General features: G+C 42.6%; 1 long non-coding RNA gene across 1 annotated transcript in view; it reads left to right on the top strand.

The window, feature by feature from the left end:
- LOC132689993 (uncharacterized) overlaps positions 1 to 12,982 on the top strand; it is a 38,539-nt gene that overhangs the window by 15,481 nt on the left and 10,076 nt on the right. The window lies entirely within an intron of this gene.

Raw genomic sequence — 12,982 nt, 5'->3', positions numbered from 1 at the left:
TGATTCTATAAACGTATTCTTCCCTTTGCAAAATTTAGCCTGTAAGAATACTGAGAGAGTTTGTTTCCTTTGTAACAGGTCTGAATTATACAATGAATTCATAATGTCAAGATAATAGCTGTTATTTTTTCCTACAATATAGAGGAAAAGGTCATTGCCTTTGTTGTAAGAGTTTACCATGTGTTCTTGGTAACATGACTGAGCTGTATTGGTGAAAACCCGTCGTAGATTTTGAAAGTCAGTTATTTATAGTTAAGACAGTATCGTTCTTTCTTTGGGTGCAACTGATTGTTTGAAATAGAACTTAGGATTTGTCTGCATAGATTGTCTATTTCAGAATGAGCTCTGTTTTAAAAAGTATGTTATATTTGCATTCATGCAAGTTGTACCATCATTAAATTGACAGGAAAGCAGCTGTTAATAGTTGTCATTTGGACATGTAGATGGAAATCCTAAGGGTCATGGTGTGACTCCTTACACGTGTTGAGCTCTGGTTTCATTTGGCATTTCCAAACCATTGCCATGACCTCATGAATGTTGATCAAGTGGCCATATAATGGTTGTTTTAAATTGGCATCAGTGGTGTAGAGATGATTCTTAAGTTGTGTATGAGGAAGCTGTTGGTTTTCTGCTTCTATGTCTGTGTAGCTCCTAAAAATAGAAGACTAGCGCATCTTGTCAAAATTACTTTTGTTCAAAGTCAATGCAACTTGTGAATGAATTAAAGGCTTAGATAATAGTCAGTACTTTTGGAGTCTGATATTTGCAAATTTAAAATAGGTCTTTGGGCATCTGTGTGGCTCAGTTGGTTAATCATCTGACTTTGGCACAGGTCATGATCTCACTGCTCATGACTTTGAGCTCCATGTTGGGCTCTGTGCTGGCAGCTGGGAGCCTGGAGCCTGATTGTGATTCTGTGTTCCCTCTCTCTGCCCCTCCCTGGCTCATGCTCTTTCTCTCTCTCTCAAATATAAACTTAAACATAGAAAATAGGTCTAGAATAAATCTGTAGACCATAACATATTTATAGTGACTGCTCATTGAAACAAAGAAATAGCCTGAAATTCCAAAAATACATTACTGTTGTTTCCCTAGGCTCCCATTAAATGCCAGGTTGACCATTAAGCTGAATACAAGCAGTAAATCTTTTAGTAACTTGGAAGAGATAAGCATACTATCATAGCTAGTAAGGTTTGGTATATGTCATTTTGGTAGACCTATTTTCTTTAATGATCAAAAAATTAATTTGAGGTCTCTTTTATTTGGGTTTTCAGGATTAAGAGAAGTTACCCGAGGCAAATGAATTAAGACCATTTTAGAACTGACCTGGACTTAAAAAGCCAGAGATTGGAGTCATGATAAAGATAGTTTGAACATGCCATTTCATCAAAAAAAAAAAAAAAATACAGCTCCTGAATGACAATCATCATGTTGGAGGAGAGTTTCTGGTGTTCCCTCCACAAATGGTGCATGATTTTCAGTCAAGGATACAGCCTCACTGACTGTACTTTTACTGACATGATGGTTCAGATACCAACAATGTTGTCTGTTGGGATTGTCTTTTACAAAACTGATATCCTTTCAGTTTTCAGCTTAATTAATATACTAAGGAGAAAAAAAATGTTTCCCTATTTCTGAAAAATAATCCCATTTGTATTTAGAGTTATCATTAAACATAGTATTTCTAAAAATGGTTAATAAATTGGAAGTCAATATAAATTTGCTTGTGAAGTTATCAAATGGAAAACTGTTGCCAAAGCAGTTATTTTATGTTTTATAGGAAAACTAAACTTTTATGTCCTTACTGCATTTATGTTATATCCTATTCACTTTTGTTTCATGCTGTGTGTGTGTGTGTGTGTGTGTGTGTGTGTGTGTGTTTGCAACTAAGTGAAGTGTGCAATATTTGGTCATTTAAAAAGATTCACTAATTTAGGCAAAGTCAGCCATAAACAAATGCAATACATTATGTCCAAAGTAGTCAAGCAGATTTTGCATCATGAGTAAAACTTGCTTTATCTCAAGTGAATTTGCTTTTCTCTTTTCTTTTTAACAAACCAAGTCAAAGGTGAATATATTCTTTCTGCTCACCTAGAGGCAGGGCAAGAGCAGATTTGTGTCAGAGCACACTGTCCGTATTTATGAGAAACTAGGGAAATTAAGAAAGCCACTTAGGTACAAACCTTAGTGGGGACTCATGACTGACAGCTTTTCAACAATATTCTGTTGGGATGTCTTTTATTTACGGGGTTAATTTTTTTTTAATTTTTAGTTAATTTATTTTTTTAATTTACATCCAAGTTAGCATAATGTGGAACAATCTCAGTAGTAGATTACTTAAAGTCCCTTACCCATTTAACACATCAGCCCTCCCACAGTCCCTCTAGTAACCCTGTTTATTCTCCACATTTAAGAGTTTTTTAATGTTTTTGTCCCCCTCCATGTTTTTATATTATTTTGCTTCCCATCCCTTATATTCATCTGTTTTGTATCTTAAAGTCCTCATATGAGTGAGGTCCTATAATATTTGTCTTTCTCTGACTAAATTCGCTTAACATAATACCCTCTAGTTCCATCCATGCAGGTTAAATGGCAACATTTTATTCTTTTGGATTGCTAAGCAATACCCTATTGTGTGTGTGTGTGTGTGTGTGTGTGTGTGTGTGTGTGTGTGTACACCACATCTTCTTTATCCATTCATCCATCGATGGACATTTGGGTTTTTTCTATACTTTAGCTGTTGTTTATGGTGCTTCTATAACTTTGGGGTTCACTTTTCCCTTCAAAATAGCACATCTGTATCATTTGGGTAAATACCTAGTAGTGCAACTGCTGGGTTGTAGGGTAGTCCTCTTTTTCATTTTGTGAGGAACCTACCTACTGGTTTCCAGAGTGACTGTGCCAGTTTGCATTCCCGCCAGCAGTGCAAGAGTTCCTCTTTCTCCGCATCCTCACCAACATCTGTTGTTTCCTGAGTTGTTAGTGTTAGCCATTCTCACAGGGGTGAGGTGTTATCTCATTGTGTTTTTGATTTGTACTTCCATGATGATGAGTGATGTTGAGCACTTTTTCATGTTTCATTTGGCCATCTGGATGTCATCCTTGGAAAGTGTTTGCTCATGTTTTTGCTCATTTCTTCACTGGATTACTTGTTTTTTGGGTATTGTGTTTGATATGTTCTTTATAGATTTTGCATACTAATCCTTTATCTCATGTGTCGTTTGCAAATATCTTCTCCCATTCTGTTGGTTGCCTTTTAGTTTTGCTGATTGTTTCCTTCACTGTGCAGAAGCTTTTTATTTTGTTGAGGTCCTAATCATTCATTTTTGCTTTTGTTTCCCTTGCCTCTGGAGACTTGTTGACTAAGAAGTTGTGGAAGCAAACATCAAAGAGGCTTCTGCCAGGTTTCTCCTCGAGGGTTTTGATGGCTTCCTATGTTACATTTAGGTCTTTCATCCATTTTGAGTGTCTTTCATCCATTTTGAGTGTGAGAGAGTGGTCCAGACTCATTCTTCTGTATGTCGCTGTCCAGTTTTCCCAGCACTCTTGCTGAGGAGACTGTATTTATTCCATTGGATATTCTATTCTTTTTGTCAAAGATTAGTTGGCCATACGTTTCTGGGTCCATTTCTGTGTTCGTATTCTCTTCCACTCATCTGAGTGTCTGTTCTTGTGCCAAGAGCATACTGTCTTGGTGATTACTGCTTTGTAATACAGCTTGAAGTCCAGGATTGTGATGCCTCCTACTTTGGTTTTCTTTTTCAAGATAGCTTTGGCTATTCGGCGTCTTTTCTGGTTCCATACAAATTGTAGGATTCTTTGTTGTAGCTCTGTGAAGAATGCTGGTGTTATTTTGATAGGTATTGTGTTGACTAGGTAGATTGTTCTGGGTACTATTGACATTTTAACAATATTTGTTCTTCCTATCCAGGACCGTGCAATATTTGTCTTTTCTGTGTGCTTGCCATCTGCAATTTCTTTCATAAGCTTTCTATAGTTTTCAGTGTATAGATTTTTCACCTATTTGGTTAGATTTATTCCTAGGTATTGTATGGGTTTTGGTGCAATTTTAAATGGGATCGATTCCCTGATCCCTCTTTCTCTTGCTTCATTGTTGGTGCAAAGGAATGCAACTGATTTCTGTGCATTGATTTTATATCCTGCCACTTTGCTGAATTCCTGTATTATTTCTAGCAGTTTTTTGTTGGACTATGGTGGCTTTTCCACATAGAGTTTCATGCCATCTATGAAGAGTGAAAGGTTGAGCTCCTCCTGGACGATTTGGATGCCTTTTATTTCTTTGTGATGTTTGATTGCTGAGGCTAAGACTTCCAATATTATGTTGAATACCAGTGGCGAGAGTGGACATCCTTGTCTTGTTCCTGACCTTAGGAGGAAAGTTCTCACTTTTGCCCCTTTGAGGATGATATTAGCATCGAGTCTTTCATATATGCCTTTTATGATCTTGAGGTATGATCCTTCTATCCCTACGTTCTTGAGGGATTTTATCATGAAAGGATGCTGTATTTTGTCAAATGTTTTCTCTGCATCTATTGAGAGGATCATGTGGTTCTTGTCCTTTCTTTTATTGATGTGATAAGTCACATTGATTGTTTTGTGGATATTGAACCCGATTTGCATTCCAGGTATTAATCCCACTTGGTCGTGGTGAGTAATGTTTAAATGTATTATTGGATCTGTTTGGTTCATATCCTGTGGAAGATTTTTGTATCCATGTTCATCATGAAAATTTGTGTATACTTCTTTTTAGTGGGTCTTTTTCTGGTTTTGGAATCAAGGTAATGCTGGGTTCAGAGAAAATGTTTGGAAGTTTTCCTTCCATTTCTTTTTTTGGGACAGCTTCAAGAGCATACGTGTTAACTCTTCCTTAAATGTTTGGTAGAATTCCCCTGGAAAGCCATCTGGCCCTAGGCTCTTTTTCTTGGGAAATTTTTGATTACTAATTCAATGTCTTTACTGGTTACGGGTCTGTTAAATTTTCTATTTCTTCCTGTTTCAGTTTTGTTAGTTTATATATTTCTAGGAATTTGTCTGTTTCTTCCAGATTGTCCATTTTATTGGCATATATTTGCTGATAATATTCTCTTATTATTTGTATTTCTGCTGTGTTGGTTGTGACCTCTCCTCTTTCATTCATGATTTTATTTATTTGGGTCCTTTCCTTTTTCTTTTTGATCCAACTGGCTAGTGGTTTATCAATGTTATTAATTATTTCAAAGAACAAGCTTCTGGTTTCATTGATCTGTTCTACTGTTTTGTGTGTGGGTGGAGGGGGGTTATTTGTTGTTTTTTTCTGTGTGTGTTTTTGTTTTTGTTTTCAGTTTTGATAACATTGATTTTTGCTGTAATCTTTATCATTTCTTGTCTTCTGCTGGTTTTGGTTTTATTTGTTGTTCTTTTTCCAGCTCTTTAAGGTATAAAGTTAGGCTGTGTATCTGAGACCTTCTTACCTCTTTTGGAAGGCCTGGATTGCTATAAACTTCCTCTTATGACTACCTTTGCTGAATCCCAGAGGTTTAGGGGTGTGGTGTTATCTGTTTCATTGGCTTCCATGTACTTTTAAATTTTCTCTTTAACTTCTTGGTTCACCCATTCGTTCCTTTTTTTTTACTTTTATTTTTTATGTTTTAAAATTTACATCCAAATTAGTTAGCATATAGTGCAACAATGATTTCATGAGTATATTCCTTAATGCCCCTTACCCATTTAGCCCAACCCCCTCCCACATCCTGTCCAGTAACACTCTGTCTGTCCTACATAGTTATGAGTCCATTCTGTTTTGTCCCCCTCACTGTTTTTATTTTATTTTTGTTTCCCTTCCCTTATGTTCATGTTTTGTCTCTTAAAGTCCTCATGTGAGTGAAGTTATATGATTTTTGTCTTTCTCTAATTTCACTTAACATAATACCCTACAGTTCTAACCACATAGTAGCAAATGGCAAGATTTCAGTCTTTTTGATATATATCTCATATATATATATATATATATATATATATATATATATATATATCACTTCTTTATCCATTCATCCATTGGTGGACATTTGGGCTCTTTCCATACTTTGGCTATTGTTGATAGTGCTGCTATAATCATGGGGGTGGTGCATGTGTCCCTTAAAAACAGCACACCTGTATCCCTTCGATAAATGCCTAGCAGTGCAATTGTTGGGTCATAGGGTGGTTCTGTTTTTAGTTTTTTGAGGAACCTCCATACTGTTTACAGAGTGGCTGCACCAGCTTGTATTCCACCATTCATTCTTTAGTAGTATGTTCTTTCGTCTCCAAGTGTTTGTTATCTTTCCAAATTTTTTCTTGTGGTTGATTTTGAGTTTCATAGCATTGTTGTCTGATAAAATGCACGGTATGATCTCGAACTTTTTGTACTTGTTGAGGGCTGATTTGTTTTCCAGTATGATATCTATTCTGCAGACATTCCATGTGTCCTGGAAAAGAATGTACATTCTTCTGCTTTAGGATGAAATGTTCTGAATATAACTGTTAAGTCCATCTGGTCCAGTGTCTCACTCAAATCCATTGTTTGTTTGTTGATTTTCTGTTTAAATGATCTTTCTGTTGTCGTAATGGGGTGTTGAAGTCCCATACTATTATGGTTTTATTATCAATGAGCTTCTTTATATTTGTGATTAATTGATTTATATCTTTGGGTGTTTTCACATTGGGAGCATAAATGTTTACAATTGTTAAGTCTTCTTGGTGGATAGACCCTCTCAATTATGATACAACACACTTATTCATCTCTTGTTACAATCTTTATTTTGAAGTCTAGATTGTCTGATATGAGTAAGGCTAGTCCGTCTTTCTTTGGCGACCATTAGCATGATAGATGTTTCTGCAGCCCCTTACTTTCAATCTGAAGGTGACTTTAGGTCTAATATGGGTCTCTTGTAAACAGCATATAGATGGATCTTTTTTTCCCCACCCTGTTACCTTGTGTCTTTTGATTGGAGCATCTATGCCATTGACGTTTAGAGTGAGTACTCACAGATATGAGATTATTGCCATTATGTGTCTTGTAGCGTTGGATTTTGTGGTGGTGTTTTTTGTGCTATCCAGTCTTTGGTACTTTTGGTGTTTTTTTATTCTTTTTTTTTTTATCTTTTCTCCCCTCAGGGAGCCCCCCTGAAAATTCCTTGAGGAATTGCTTAGTGGTCATGAACTCCTTTAAGTTTTATTTGTCTGGGAAACTTTTAATCTGTCCTTCTATTTTGAATGACAGACTTGCTGGATAAGGAATTCTTGGCTGCATAGTTTTCTGATTCAGCACATTGAGTATATCTTGCCACTCCTTTCTGGACTGCCAAGCCTCTGTGGGTAGGTCTGCTGCAAACCTGATCTTTGTTGTCTTCCCTTGTTGGTTAAGGACTTTTTTCCCTTGCTGCATTCATGATTCTTTCCTTGCCTGAGTATTTTGTGAATTTGAATATGATATTCCTTTTACTGGTGGGTTTTTGTGGAATCTTATGAGAGTCCTCTGTGCTTCCTGGACTTTAATGTCTGTGCCTTTTCCTAGGTAAAAAAAAATATCCTCTATGATTTGCTGACTTAACACTTCTACCCCTTTGTCTCTCTCTTCATCTTCTGGGAGCCCTCTGATTCTGATGTTGTCCTTTTTAATGAGACAGGGTTAGGTGTAGGTTGAGGGTTATGGTTAGGGTTAAGGTTAGGGTTAGACTTAGGACCCAGGATGTTCCAGGCACTGAAACCCCAACCCCAGGATGCTCCAGGCACTGTCTCCACGAAGGGCTGAGTGGAGTACACAAGGGAAGGTACCAGTCAGGATTAGTCTTTGGGTTCCAAGACCAGACAACTCTATGGGATGTTCTTCAGGTAGGCCTCAGAAATACTCTCTTGTAGACACACTCACGCTTTGGAAATCACATGGTGATGTTTCAGGTTCCATGCCAAGTGTTTCTGCACCTATTTTCGAACCCGTGTGTGTGTTGTAGTCAGACTTTGGAGTTGGGTCCCATGGGGAGAGAGCCATAGCTACGGTTAGGGTTCGGACCAGGGACATCGACAGGGCTGAGGCGACACCAGTATCATGAATTCCATGGAGGACTGAGGTGATGGCACATGCACAGCTGTGGGCCTGCTGTAGAGTTAGTGTGATAGATAGGGTTAGGAGCAGGTTGAGGGCTAGGGTTAGGATTACAGTTAGGGTTAGGGTATGTCCCGGGAGACTCCAGGCACTGACACCCACATCAGAGCAACTGTCTCCCCAAAGGGCCGAGTGGAGTACACAAGGGAGGATGCTGGTCAGGATTAGTCTTTGAGTTCCAAGGCCAGACAAATGTATGGGCCACCCTTCAGGGAGCCCTCAGGAATCCTCTTGGGCAGCTGCAGCCAGGCATTTGAAAGGACATGGTGATGTTCCAGGTTTTTTACTGAGTGAGTCTGTACCACTTCATGCACCCAGACACGTGGTGTTTTCAGACTTTGGTATTGGGTCCCCATGGGGAGAGACCTTAGCTAAATTTAGGGTTCGATTGAGTGACATCACCAGTGCTGAAGCGAATCCAGTCTTGTGATCTCCATGTAGGTTTGAAGTGAGGGCCCATGTGAAGGTGCAGGTCATGAGTAGGCTTTGATTTGAGATAGGGTTAGGGATCTGTTGAGAGTTCTGGCTAATGTTAGGGTTAGCGTTAGTTCCCAGGGGGATGCAAGTGCTGACCCCACAGCAGTGCAGTTGTCTCCCTGAAGGGCTGAGTGAGGGCACAGTGGATCGTGCTCATCAGGATTAATTTTTGGGCTCAAATGCCAGACAACTGTATGGGCCACTGGTCGGGTAGGCCTCAGGAATTCTCAGAGGCAGCTACAGTGGGGCTTGGAAACAACATAGTGATGTTCCAGGTTCTATGCCAGGTGATCCTGCACCGCTTCAGGACCCCAGGCGCGTGGGATTGTCAGATTTTGGTATTGGGTACCCATGGGGAGAGAGCCTTAGCTAGGGTTAGGGTTCGATCCAGGGACATCGCCAGTGTTGATGAGACCAGTCTCATGACCTTCCTCGAGGCCTGAAGTGAGGGCCCATGTGACGGTGTGCTTCAAGTGTAGGGTTAGAGTTCGAGATAGGGTTTGGGTTCACCTGAGGGTTCTGGTTAGGGTTTCTGTTAGGTTTAGGTCTCAGGATCCTCCAGACACTGACCCCAAGGCAGTGCAGATGTTTCCCCGAAGGGCTGAGTGGAAGACACAAGGGAGGGTGCCGGTCATGATTAGCCTTTGGATTCTAGGCCACACAAATATCTGGGCCACCTTTCGGGTAGGCCTTGGTAAACCTCTCTTGCAGCTGCAGTCACCCTTAGAAAATGACATACTCATGTTCCACGTTCCATGCCGAGTATTTCTGCACCGATTCTTGAACTCTTGAGCAGGTTGTTGTCAGACTTTGGAATTGGGTCCCCATGGTGAGAGAGTCTTAGCTAGGGTTAGGATTCGGTCCAGGGAAATAGACTTGGCTCAAGCGACTCCAGTTTTGTGATCTCCCTCAAGGGCTGAAATGAGGGCACATGGGAGGGTGCGGGTCAAGTGTATGGTTAGTGTTAGAGAATGGGTTAAGTGTAGGGTGAGTGTTACAGTTAGGGTTATGTTTAGGGTTAGTGTTAGGTCCCAGGAGGCTCCAGGCACTGACCCCACAGCAGAGCCTTTATCTCCCCAATGGGCTGGGTGGGGGACACAAGGGAGGGTGTTGGTCAGGATTAGTCTTTGGGTTTCAAGGCCAGATGAATGTATGGGCCATCCTTCGGGTAGGCCTCAGGAATCCTCTTTGCAGATGCAGTCACACTTTGGAAACGACATGGTGATGTTACACGCTCCATACTGAGTATTTCTGCACCGATTCTCGAACCCATCTGCGTGGTATTGTCAGACTTTGGAATTGGAGCTCCATGGGAAGAGAGGCTTAGCTAGGTTTAGGATTCGGTCCAGGGAAGTTGCCAGGGCTGAAGCCACACCAGTGTTGTTAATTCCATGGAAGGTGAAGTGAGGGAAAATGTGTGGCTGTGAGTCTACGGTAGAGTTAGTGTGCTAGATAGGGTTAGGTGTAGGGTGAGGGTTATGGTTTGGGTCATGGATAGGGTTTGGGTTAGGTCCCAGGAGACTCCAGGCACTGAACCCACAGTAGATCAGTTGTCTCCCTGAAGGGCTGAGTGCACTACACAAAGGAGGGTGCCGGTCAGCATTAGGCTTTGGTTTTCAAGGCCAGAAAAATGTATTGGCCACGCTACAGGTAGACCTCAGGAATCCTCTCATGCAGCTGCAGTCGCGCTTTGCAAATGACATGGTGAATTTCCATGTTCCATGCCGAGTATTTCTGCACTGATTGTCGATCTCATGTGCGTGCTGTTGTCAGACTTGAAATTTATTCCACATGGGGAGAGAGCCTTAGCTAGGGTTAGGGTTCGGTCCTGGGAAGTCACCAGGGCTGAAGCGACTCCAGTTTCATGATCTTCCTAGAGGGCTGATTGAGGGCCCATGCGAAGTTTCAGGTGAAGTACAGGGTTAGGGTTAGAGATAGGGTTAAGTCTAGGTTGAGGGATATGGTTTGGGTTACAGTTTCGGTTAGGGTTAGGTCCCAGGAGGCTCCAAACACTGATTCCACAACAGTGCTGTTGTCTCCCCGAGGGGCCGAGTGGTGTCCCCAGGGAGGGTGTCAGTCAGGATAAGTCTTTGGGTTCCAATTCCAGACAAATCTTTGGGAGACACTTCAGATAGGCCTCAGGAATCCTCTCGTGCAGCTGCAGTCGCGCTCTGGAAATGACATGGTGATGGGCTACATTCTGTGTAGAGTATTTCTACACTGATCTTGAAACCATGTGTGTGCTGTTGTCAGTCTTTGGAATTGGTTCCCCATGGGGTTAGCGCCTTAACCAGGGTTAGGGTTAGGTCCAGGGAAGTCGGCAGGGCCAAAGCAACTCCAGGTTCGTGATCTCCCTCGTGGGCTGAATTGAGGGCCCAGCGATGATGTGGGTCAAGTGTAGGGTTAGAGTTCAAGATAGGATTAGGTTTCGGTTGAGGGTTCTGGTTAGGATTACGTTTAGGGTTAGGGTTAGAATTAGGTCCCAGGAGGCTCCAGGCGCTGAACGCACAGCAGTGCAGTTGTCTCCCTGCTGGCCTGAGTGTACAAGGGAGGGTGCTAGTCAGGATTAGTCTTTTGGTTCCAAGGCCTGACAACTCTATGGGTCACTGGTGTAGTAGGCCTCAGGAATCCTATTAGGCAGCTGCAGCCAGGCCTTCGAAAGCATTGGGGACCTTCCAGGTTCTATGCCGAGTGATCCTGCACCGCTTCTGGAGCCCAGGCATGTGGTGTTGTCAGACTTTGGTATTGGGTCCACATGGGGAGAGAGCCTTAGGTAGGGTTAAGGTTCTGTCCCTGGACGTCGCCAGGTCTGAAGTGACTCCAGTCTCGTGATATCCCTCCAGGGATGAAGTGAGAGCCCATGTGATGGTGATGGTCAAGTGGAGGGTCAGTGTTTGAGATAGGATTAGGTTTCGGTTGAGGGTTCTGGTTAGGCTTAGGTTTAGGGTAGTGTTAGGACCCAAGAAGCTCCAGGCACTGAACCCACAGCAGTGCAGTTGTCTTCCCGAAGGAATAAGGTGAGGGCACATGGTAGGGTGCTGGTCAGGATTAGTCTTGGGCTTCCAAGACCACACAACTCTTTGGGCCACTGGTCAGTGAGGCCTCTGGAATCCTCTCGGGATGCCGCAGCCGGGTCTTTGAAAGGACATGGTGTTGTTCCAGGTTCTATGCCGAGTGATCCTGCACCGCTTCTGGACCCCAGGTGCGTGGTGTTGTCAGACTTGGTTTTGGGTCCCCATGGGGAGAGAGCCTTAGCTAGGGTTAGCTAGGGTTAGGGTTCGGTCCAGGGACATCGCCAGGGCTGAAGTGACTCCAGTCTCGTGATCTCCCTCGAGGGCTGAAGTGAGGGCCCATGCGATGGTGCGGGTCAAGTGTAGGGTTAGGGTTACAGATAGGGTTAGGTGTAGGGTGAGGGTTATGTTTAAGGTTATGTTTAAGGTTAGGGTTAGTTCCCAGGAGTCTCTAGACACCCCACAGCAGAACAATTGTCTCCCTGAAGGTCTGAGTGGAGTACACAAGGGAAGGTGCCAGTCAGGATTAGTTTTTGGGTTCCAAGGCCAGACAAATATATGGGCCACCCTTCAGTTAGGCCTAAGAAGTCCTCTAGTGCAGCTGCCATAGCTCTTTGGAAATGACGTTGTGATGTTACACATTCCATGGCGAGTATTTCTGCACCGATTCTTGAACCCGTGTGCATGCTGTTGTCAGACTTTGGAATTGGGTCCCCATGGGAAGAAAGCCTTACCTAGGGTTAGGGTTCAGTGCAGGGAAATTGCCAGGGTCAAAGTGACACCAGTGTTGTGAATCCATGGAGGGTGACGTGAGGGCACATTCTTGGCTCTGGGTCTGTTTTAGAGTTAGTGTGATAGATAGGGTCAGATGTAGGGTGAGGGTTAGGGTTAGGGTTAGGGTTAGGGTCAGGGTTATGTCCCAGGAGGCTCCAGGTACCGACCCCACAGCAGAGGAGTTGTCTCCCCGAAGGTTTCAGTGGAGTACACAACGGAGGGTGCCAGTCAGGATTAGTCTTTGGGTTCCATGGCCAGTCAAATGTATGGGCCACCCTTCTGGTGGGGCTCAGGAATCCCCTCGTACAGCTGTCTCCCCGAAGTTGTCTCCCCGAAGGGCTGAGTGGAGTACACAAGGGAGGTTTCCAGTAAGGATTTGTCTTTGGGTACAAAGTCCAGACAAGTGTATGGAATGCTCTTCATTTAGCACTCATAAATCCTCTGTTGTAGTTGCAGTCGTGCTTTGGATATGACATGGTGATGTTCCATGTTATGTTGAGTATTTCTGCACCAATTCTGGAACCCATGTATATGCTGTTGTCAGACTTTGGAATTGGGTCTCCATGGGGAGAGAGCCTTA

This window comes from Panthera onca, chromosome E2 (genome assembly GCF_046562875.1).
Source record: "Panthera onca isolate mPanOnc1 chromosome E2, mPanOnc1 haplotype 2, whole genome shotgun sequence".
NCBI classification, from domain to species: Eukaryota; Metazoa; Chordata; class Mammalia; order Carnivora; family Felidae; genus Panthera; species Panthera onca.
This window is presented reverse-complemented; position numbering and strand designations above follow the sequence as displayed.